The 11,179-nt window shown below is 35.8% G+C and overlaps 1 long non-coding RNA gene across 2 annotated transcripts in view; it reads right to left on the reverse strand.

The window, feature by feature from the left end:
• LOC149784406 (uncharacterized) overlaps positions 1–10,866 on the reverse strand; it is an 11,201-nt gene extending 335 nt beyond the window's left edge. Inside the window, exons 1-2 of one of the 2 annotated variants that reach the window (XR_016414136.1) lie at positions 10,554–10,866; positions 966–1,161 (exon numbers count right to left, since the gene is read on the reverse strand). This is a non-coding gene — a long non-coding RNA (uncharacterized LOC149784406). Of the gene's footprint in view, positions 1–965; positions 1,162–9,921; positions 10,035–10,553 lie in introns of those variants that run through there. The other variant, XR_016414135.1, reaches the window with a different exon arrangement.
• Between the last annotated feature and the right edge of the window lie 313 nt (positions 10,867–11,179).

An 11,179-nucleotide genomic window follows, 5' to 3' on the forward strand; every position in this document is an offset into this window, starting at 1 on the left:
TAATGAAACTAATATCTACACTAATATCTACACTAATATCTACACTAATATTTACACTAATATCTACACTAATATCTACACTAATATCTACACTAAACAAATTCATGAAATTTGAACATATATTCAGCTCTTTAACGGGTTCTACCTTCGTCCTGGTGAAGTTCAGAAAAAATAGGAGGGAAGGAATGAAGAAAGGTAGACGTGAAGGAGAAACAAATCATTATTGAAAATTAATAAAATGTGGTTTATTATATTCATGCATCCGCGGAAGACGCATATTGGATATCTTCGTGTTGTAAAATTCAATTACTTTAACCGCAATGTATATTGTGTACATCATGTATTGAAATTTAAGTCATATTTGTCCATTTGATTCAAACGTTCTTATTATAAGTTATTTCATTTTCAGAAAAATATAATAATGATCTGTCGTGAATTTTAATATATCTATATTTAGCCGGAATTTTCATTAACTATCTAATGACATATATACAAAATGAAATATTCTTGGAACAAGCCCCACCTGACATTTTTATTCATTTATATATTTATTGAGGTAATTCAAAATGCACACTTTTAATTATGCACCAAACTGTCAAGATTTACCATTCGTTTGAATTGCACAATGCAATTAAAACAAGAATTGGAAATTAAAGACATTCTTTTCTCGAAAGCGATATCCAAGACGAAAGATCGAATAAGTAATGAAGCTTTGGAAAAATATCAAACCAAATTAAGACATGTTTAGCTGTATATTTAATTTTAATCATAAAAGCGGAAAAATGTCTTGCACGTGTAGCATTTCCTTTGTTGTGCTTAGACAACAAAGGCCCCAACACACACACATCCCAAAACCTTAGTACAACATCCATTACCATAACCACCACCACCACCACCAAATCAAGGTTGTAAATTATCCCGTGGCATACAAAATATGGAATAAAATATTCAAAATAAAATTTTACCAAGGTTAACCTTTGTGGGGTCCTCCTTCCAAAATATCCTTCTGGTGACTTTTACAGAGGATTTCCATCTCCTGTAGAATAAACTCATCCCCCGTGGAGTGTTGTCTTACAGCTGTCGCAAGAGAAGCACGTGCACGATACATTCAGTCAGCACTTTGAATGATCCTATTGCATTTAGAACACTTGACGCCAAATTCTGTAAAAGAAAGAAATGTGTAAATTTGTGGGTGAGGTGTGCGATTTGATATTTAAACAAGTTGAGTCATATCGCTACTGTGTCTGCAGTTTGACAGTTTATGGTGATGTCTAGCACTGGGGAATCTTGTAGACATGTGGATGTCCCACCCAGTCACATTATCCTGACACCAGGCCGACGAGTCCTAACACTAACCTCTTAATGTTGAGCGCCTAACGAGGCAGCTGCATGTACCATTTTTATTAGTCTGGTTCGACTCGATCGAGGTTCAAACCCGCAACCTTCCACATCGGAGGTGGATGTCCTACCACTAGCCTACCGGACCATTTCGAAAAACATTTATTTTATATCTAAATTATAACTTACAGATTTAATGATCTTTAGAATAAACATAATTACTACGAAGAAAAAGAGGCTTTATAAATTTTGAGCTTGGGTAAAAGTCCATTTTCAAATCATATTCGCTATTTCTTTGTTAATACATCTTTATCCTTTTTTCTTATTTCTTTTTTTTTTCCTTTTGCGTATTTCACTGCAGAGAAATCCAAAGTGCAAAGTATTGGTCGGCTTAAAAACAGGAGTCACAAAAAGAAATTAACCATCTGGGTGAGAGTTGTCGAGTTTTTGGCATTATTGTAAGAGGTAAAACGATGTCTGCTAAAACTCGAATTCAAGGCCTAAACATGTTTACAACTGGATGGAATTTCTTCATTACAAAATGATTAGTTTTCTAGAACATTCTGTTGGTTGCGGGGGCGGGGGGAGGACGGCCAGTGGTCTAAAGCGCTCTTCGTTATGGATCACTGCCATCTCACCTCTGTCTGCGTGAGTTCGAGTCCAGGATTCGGCCAATGCGGGTATGTGAGAAAGCTTGCCAGCAGCTTCTCGTGGGTCGGTGGTTCTTCCCGGGTTCTTCCTCCATCATTATTACTGGCCGCCATACATAGCCTATCATGTGCTGAAAAATGGCGTTAAACCCCACCACAACAACAACTGTTGCCTTAGGTCAAATAAAATTAATTTATGAAAAAGTGGTCAATCTGTGAGAAACTTGTTTTGATCCGAATAAAGTCATTAAGATGTAATTCTAGAAAAATTACTTAGATAAATCATTCATTGGAATTTTCTGGGTCTCATCGAATTAATTAGGACATGATGCAAATTTTGTGAATTATGAATTAGATCATAGGGACATGAGACATTTAAGACTATTGAAATTCATTAGAAACATCCAAACCATTTGGACTTCTGAAGGTATATTTATGATTTCGGATTTACATCACAATATTGTAAGCGTCATTCGACTTCTAACTTTGTATTCTAATAAAATAAATTGTTGAATTTTACTTAAAATGATGTTTCGACGTTCTCTTTTTCCAACATATTTTAAGACCTAGAGTCTTAACACCAACATATGGGAGAGAGAGAGAGAGAGGGAGAGAGGGAGAGAGAACGTGTGTGTGTGTGTGTGTGTGTGAGTCTGTGTGTGTGCGTGTGTGTGTGATATGTATTGTTATGTGTTCAGGCTCTTATAAAACGTATAAAAAAGTGAACCCAACAAGCTTTGAAAAAATGAGAAAAAGATCTTCGAATCAAATCCAAAAATAATCAAAGAATAATCCAAGAATTAAAAAATAGAATTCCTAGTAATAAAAAGTCCTAATGAAACTTGAGTTCGATTCCCGATGAAATCCGAAATGGAAGGTTATGATGTATCATGTGGTCTTCGTCGTACTGATGTGTCCACAGTTCTTTATTGAATCACAGAAAGTAATATTCCAGTGTTTGAATTATGTGTAAATTTCGATAACAGTCCTTGTCCAAGATTTAATTTAGAGCACTAGTATTTCCAGGGAAAACAAATTGCAATCCAAATAAATTAAATTAAACAAAATAATTAGCCTCAAAACTGGTCACAACATAAAATTGGTCAGACATATACAGCAACGCAAACATCGCACATGCCAATAATAATCGTTCTCGTGCAGTAGAAAGCACTCGGTAATACTTAATCTACAACCACACAGATGTTTCCGTCGCACTGAATAGCAAGAATAAGTATCGATATGAATACATGGCATACACGAATACCCGTATTGCAATACACATGCCAAATAATTATTCTTTCATATTATTCAAAACGTAATTGTCTGTACGAATTATTAGAACAAAAACATTAATTTCTAATATCCAGCGTTTTGAATATAAAGAAAACTATGCTTACCCCACCCCACCAGTGTTGTGTTATTAAGAGATTAAAACGCATTGTACTACCCCCCCCCACCCCCCACCCGACAGTATTGTGGTACGAACGAAATTAAAACATTGAATCTTGTTTTGAAAATTATTTGTGCCTGGGACGCTTTCGAAATCGCATTAAAATAATAAACTAGTCTACATTTCGTTGAAAAGTAAAACTAAATAAGTCAGCTAAGACTGATCTGTATTCCACGCTGACATGAAGGAAAGAAAAGATCAGTAAATGCGTTCAAACGGATTGTTCTACTGTGTATAGGTTCAACGTTTTAAGTTTCTTGTATATACATATTCAAGATACAAATGTAGCAGGTGTAAAAGACAAATTCCATATGTTTTCTGGCCTTGAATTGCTATTTTTATTATACACGTTATACACGAGATAAGGCACGGTAGAGTTGGCAATACACTGACTGAATAATTAATACAAAATAATACACCAGTCTTTCTCATTATTTCTGCACATTCACTTTTACCTTGGAATCATATTCCTTATCATTATTGACGTACTTGTAAACTATCTAAATAACACGAACCAACAGTTAAAAAAATGTACAATAATTTCAGTACAATGGTATAAAAAATAGTTTTTGGGTATTGTAACCAAATAAAATGATAACTGCTTATTACAAACATATGATATAAATGAAATGTGTGTGCACGAGTGTGTGTGTGTGTGTGTTTGAGAGAGAGAGAGGGAGAGAGAGAGAGAGAGAGAGAGAGATTTGGACTTTTAACGTACCTTCAACAATTTTCCAGTCATATGGCTACGATGTCTGCAGTGTGGCATTTTATAGTGATGTCTAGCACTGAGGCATCATGCCACAGACATGTAGCATTGTCACACCCAATTAGATTATCCTGACACCAGGTAGACCATTCCTAACACTAACTTCTTAATGCTGATAGCCAAGTGAGGCAGCTTTTAGTACCATATATACAAGTCTTTGGTATGATTCGGCCGGGGCTCCAACCCGCTACCTCCCGCATCCGAGGCGGACTCTCCAACCACTTAGGCCACCGGAGCGGTCATCTGCGTGTGTGTGTGTGTGATTTGTATTTTTAATGTAGCTTTAATAATTGTTCAGTCATATCACTACCATGTCTGCAGTGTAACAGTTTATAGTGATGTCTAGCAATGGGGTATCATGCCGCAGACATGTAACATGATGTCCCACCCAGTCACATTATCCTGACACCACCAGTCCTAACACTAACCTCTTAATGCTGAGCGCCAAGCGAGGCAGCTGTTAGCACCAGTTTTGCATGTCTTTGGTATGACTCGGCCGGGGATCGAACCCCGGACCCACCGCATCAGAGGCGGCCGGAGCGGTCATACAATAATTGAAACATTCTAAAACTGCGATATAAAACAATTGACAGCAGCTATCAAAATAATACGTAATACAGCTTTTAGGTGATTACAAGACTTGTAGTCGCCCTAAGGATTGAATAGCACGTGCAGTGTACATCGGCTAGGTCTGACCTAGTTACCCTTAGAATTATGAAAGGCAGAAGCATATAACAAGATTTTGTATGGAATACTGTCATATTAAAATGAAGAATGAGCACATTTTACTTAAAATATACATAGCAAAGAATTGTTATGCCAGCTAATACTCAAACACCTGACGTTTACTTACGGTGACTCCATGCGACATGTCCAACAGACTGACAAACTCGTAAGTGACACTCTTCCAAAGAGCAGGAAGCGTTCTGATTAGTCATTTTTTCAAAACGATTCATAATAAGGGAAATCGTCAATATTTATACGTTTTATATTTTAATTATTCTACTATATTTATTTGCATGACTAATGACTATATGAAGTACAAAAACTCAGGAAAATAACCTGACAAAAAGAAACTCCATGTGCACATCCGGTACATGTATAGACAAATGGCTATTGTACCCACCCATAGTGATTAATAATGCAGAAATGACGGTTTACATAAAACTTTACATTACAAACTAGATATTCAAATGAAATAACCTTTTCACTACTACATGAAGAGAAAAATATATAACAGGGAAAGATGAAGATTTTCAATTAGTATCTTCTACATCAATATTTTTAAAAAACTGATTGAAAGTTATAGCAAAATTTCTAAGAATGAAAGATCTTTGTTTTCTGCTATACAGCACATCAACACATGTAGGTTATTTAGTACAGAGGCATTTGAAGTAAAATGCCTTGCCAAAGGACACACTACGGAAGTTGACCTATACTGGTCCTATGGTAGGATGTGAACTCGCACATTTATTTATTTATTGTGTTCCTGTGTGGCTGAGTGGTCTAAAGCGCTCGTCTTTACCGATCAGTGCGATCTCACCAATGTCCGCCTGGTTTCGAGTCTCGGGAAAGTCGAATGTGGGTATGTGAGAAAGCTTGAAGTAGCTTCGCGTTGGTCAGTGGTTGTAACAAGGGTTTTACCCGGGTTCTTCCTCCACTAGTTATATGGCTGCCATGTAGAACCTTAACTGCGCTGAAAAATGTCGTTAAACTAGAACAAAACTTCCAACATTTAGTATTCTGCGTGTTATTTTATATATGTATAATGACAAGTAGTTCACATATATGCCACATATTTTCCTTAGTTTGTATATGATGGATTTTATTATGACTATGGACTTAAACTAAGCAATAAGAAAGAGTTGAAACCAACAAGTTTTGTAAAATAGAAAATAACATTTATTTCCCTAATATACAAAGTAGAAACGTAAAAATGACACTATGTAAATAAAATTCTAACCTCCGTGAAATTCCTGTTTTATTTCTTCGTCTTCATATCATCCTCGAGGCCCTTGGTGGCTGAGTGATCTCAAGGCGCTCGCCATGCTTAACAGATCACACACACAACACCTGGGATCACGTGAGTTCGAATCCCGGCTAGACCAACGTAGGTATGTGAGAAAGCTTGTCAGTGGTTCTTTCCAACATACTGGCCGCGATGTGCAAACCAATTGCGTTAAACCACAAAAAGCCAAAATGAAATCATTCAGATCATTATCTTTAAAATAAAAACATAATCACGGTTACTGTGTCGCATCCGAGTAATAGAAAGAACAATAACTCTAAACATCATCACCTTATATATAAACACCCCCTTTTTTATGTGTCGCGGTTCCCAAATAAAGGGTCGCTTGTTCTAAACTCGTTGAGGCATCGTCATCCCTTTTATACTTTTGGGTATTTTTATATCCAAACTTCCTTTCAAAGTCATTCATACCAATGTCTTTAAATTTTCGGTTTTGCTTTCAGCATTCCTGTCCTTGGATGTACAATTAACCTAGTTAAGAATAAAATAACTGGGTTAACTGTCGTCGCTCTCTACAGTGTCATATTTAGCATCGTGTTAAATTTATAAATGAAACAAATTTCTCAGGTTTTTCTCACTACTCCTGCTGGTTATTTTAAACTTACTTTGTATATCTTAGGAACTGAGATAAAAGAACTTTTAATTTCCTCTAATTTGGTGTTTGATTGTTGTGGGTATTTTGGGGTATAGAGTATACAGCTTGGCCTTGCTTCATAGGTGTGCCGGTTAAAAACTGATAGCTTCGCTTAGTCACTGGTTCAGATCCTAGACTTCAGAGGTTAATTTAAGATAAAGAGACGGCAACTTTTTTTAAATATATTTTATGTATTTAGTAATTCATTCATTGCACATTCGGAAACTGATATTGTCTAGTCTGGCAAAGTTCATTTTACTCGTTTTAATAACTGCTGAATATAGTGTATTGTAGACTAATTCATACTGATTTTGTGAGCTCATGGGAGTAGTTATTTGAGTCAGTTATGTGGTTAGATCATGTACCGATTCCAAAAGTACAATATCCAAAGCAATTTCGGACAGTAATGAAAGTAACATAGCGATATGCCAACATTCTCTCCAGTATGTATGTTGCAAATGCAAACATCGTCATCTTACACCTGTCACTCTCTCAGAAATTAATATTATCTGTAGGGCGCCACGTGTTACGTTCGGGTAATAGAAAGAACATTAATTCTAAACATCCCCATTAAGAATACAAACCACAGATGTATTAAATATCTCCTCAAGAACGAGTGATAAAAAGAACAGTAACTGTAAACATTACACTGCGAAGAGCATGATTAACGTCATTGCATTCAATCTGTAAAAGAAACATTAATAAACAGATAACATAAATAGGCAATATCTAAAAACTTACAAATAAGATAACGTAGGAAGCACACCCTAAACACATTGACTAGTAATACCATAATAACCTTGAAAATCTCTCTTCATACATTATTTTTACTAACAACCTCTATAAACAGCATAGAACACCCACCCTTTTGAGAACATTTTGAAGAATAAAAAAAAACAAACAAAAAACAACAAGAAATACCAGGCAAATGCATCAAGAAACCAGCGATGTGAAGCAACCAGAACCTTTCCCGAGCTCTTCTTCCCACTAATGACAGCAAATCATTCAACTGTGAGGGACCTTTATGGACCCACAGATTGAGGCCATACTATCCGGGTTCCTTGAACCCATAAAAGCCTGGGGGAGGTGGCACCATTCCCTTCCCCAGGAACAGCTAGCAGGCTGCGGTGCAGTCAGAAAAGTGGCACATGCACAATTGTGCGCACGCCACTATGATTAAACTCAACAACAAAAACAAAAACGTAATTGACATACATCCAACAGACAGAACGGAAAGTGCTATCCCTGGATTATATCGCCTGTATTTACAGGTTACTGCATTTGTATTGGAAAATATGAACGAGTTTTTCGGATGGAAATACTGTACTACCTTGGGAGCGCAGTATTTCCATCCGAAAAACGAATTCATATTTTCTCATACAAATGCAGTAACTTTTTTAATTATATAATCATTTTCTTATTCTACATAAGGCTTAATTACTTAAACAAAATTACACTTCACGAAACAAAGTAACTGAATGAATGCCGTATTACAAATTAATACACAAGCGCCGATTCAGCATTACACAAGAACAACATTATTGATGCGCACATAACTCCGCCCAGATAAATTTGAACTTAGTCGCACGCTAGATATAACTGTCGGAAAAAAAATGGCGTTTTGGTCTACTTAAAACTGAAACTTGGAGTCATATTTTGAATGAATGCGCATTGCAACAACTTTTCCATTTGATCTGGATTGAATAGACTTTGGCATTTTTCCGTTTCTACGAAAGTTCGTAATTATGGATTGGATTTATCTGTGCCAATTTTACATGAAGTACATCGGATTTCAGCAGCGAAGGAGCAGCGTGTTGACATCTGTAAGCGTGTATCTGTTCTGTCATTGAATGTTTGAAATCATACTGTGGGGAAAAATATGAACTCTTTCAACTGCAATTATCAAAAAGACGCTATAGAATATGTTTTAAAAAAAAATATTTCATTTTTAGTGCAGTAAGGAGGATGCAATTGCGCTTGGAATATAGTCAAAATTACGATACAATTTCGAAATGTGTGATCAAGCTTGAGAACCAATGATATGGTTCACGTAATTTGGATTTGCAGAACTAAGGAAGAACATTTTGAGGAAATTCAGTATAAATTTTGCCATTCTTATTACCAGCTAATGAATACAGTTTATGTCTTGTCACTTGCATGTTATTTGTGGATACCCAGCAATTTTATGACCTGTCTGGCGTCTATCGCCCGCCTAAATTCGAAACATTGTATCAAAATAGTTAACGTGGAATGGACAAAGAAGTTGGTATGTGGCAGTCCACGAAACATCTGCTTTAGTTCATTCAGAAACAAATTTAATCAACCAAAACGTAAAACGCCTACTGCATGAGTATACATGATTGGTTTACAAATCAAAAGTGCTGGCGTCTACGTCCGTTGTTTGTTTACAACAGAAAAAAGCTCCTTTACGAGTGCAATAGGAAGTGTGTGCGAGTTCAATATCGTAAAATACTGAACGATTCTGACAATGTAATGTTAACGGAGAAAAAAAAACAGCATATAATAAGATATTATTATTTGTATCAAATATGAATTCTATAGAAGAATGCTTGATAATAGTAAGCTGAATTGATATTTAATACAATTAATACTAACATTCATGTTAGATACGTTTTTATTCGTGCTCCGTATATCATTCTTCTATAGGAATCCAGGGATAACACTTTCCGCTCTGTCGGGTGTAGATTTATAATTCTCTATAATTAATGCTATATACCTTGATTTCTTTCATAGGAATCTGGAATGACTGTGTAGATAGATGAGAATTTATTGCTGGGGATTCCTGCGAGTGTGTCTGCTACACACGAGTGCATATAACATCGACTCAGTTGCATCATTTTTGGTGATGTGTGCTTAGTCGTGATAGAATATGGACATAGGACACACTTAATTTTACTATATGTTCTCTACATTTGTTTCTCAGTACTGACCTTTCCACTGTGTGACAATCAATACAAATCATATGTTAATCTAAAATACCTTCAAAGATGACTTCACAATCAATACAAATCGTATGTTAATCTAAAATACCTTCAAAGATGACTTCACAATGAAGTTCTCGTCAAAGGTTGACCTGCTCTTGTTTTAGATGCTGGACTGTCAACATAGCAGCATGTAAACAGAACACAGATTTCACTTCCGGATCATCACCAAGGCCTTATTACCCACTGTGCACTGTCGCCGAAATACATACAGACAACAACACCCTGAGCTCATAATATCAAGAATAAACAGTTCTTTCAGTCATAACACATTCTGGGTTCGCCTGGTACTGGCTTGAGGTGAAATGAATGTAGCATTTGGATTGTGGTGTTTGTATTGATATTTCTGTACAATAAAAGGCTAGAATGACAGAGGAGATTATAGTGAAGAACGAATAAATGTGTGCTATTTATGCTGTAAATAAATACAGAATAAATTATGTTTAACGTTTTATTGTGTTCTCTTATTTCCTTTTTCTAATACTCACAAGATCACAATTACATTGACATACACAATAATAATTTGACTTTATGACCATACATTTTCTATACAACATAAGCCAAACGATGAACATGTATATATTATCAAAGTACCGAATACTCGCCGCCCCTTTCCTTTGTTTATTTTCATGACTTTCTAAAGTTAACCTAACATATGTCTTGACTTTAATTTAAACTTACTAAATTTCTTCATAAAGTTGTCAGCACGTGCTCTCCACGATGTAAAATTGTCCATACTCATTGAAGCAATTCCGTTGTTACATTTTCTGTTTTAATGGTGCGGCTTTGCACGTCAAACTCTTCAATCCAGGAGATAAGTAAATTCTGCAAGTAGACTGCAATCCCATAATGCCTAGATAAAAATCATCAGGTTTAGGTTAACTTCCGATACCTTTCTCCTATTTTAACATTATTTTGTCTTGCAGACAGGTTGAAAAGACAGTTCAGTATTGACGAACATAGCTTGCTGTTCAGAGCACATGTGTCGAGTAAACTATGCTTTTACTCTGTTATATATTTCGTGACTAAGAGGAGAAGAACAGTCTAAACCGGAAGAACTATTTTGCTGCAAAAAATAAAACTGACTCCAAAATTCGCATTGGTTAAGAAGCAATGAAATAAAGAGAGCACAATCTAGTATTTAGAAATTATCATTGTTTAAAACCCAATATGGTTTAAAGGAGAACTATCCCTAAGCTTTTAGTACAAGGATAGTAGATTAGATAATGCTCTTCGTACTTGCGTGCTGATGTACTGTTGTGCAACACATCCTACAAGCCTTATATATAGACCACAAACCATAGGAT

This window comes from Sinohyriopsis cumingii, chromosome 14, assembly GCF_028554795.1.
Source record: "Sinohyriopsis cumingii isolate HCF-2022 chromosome 14, ASM2855479v2, whole genome shotgun sequence".
In the NCBI taxonomy this organism is placed as follows: domain Eukaryota; kingdom Metazoa; phylum Mollusca; class Bivalvia; order Unionida; family Unionidae; genus Sinohyriopsis; species Sinohyriopsis cumingii.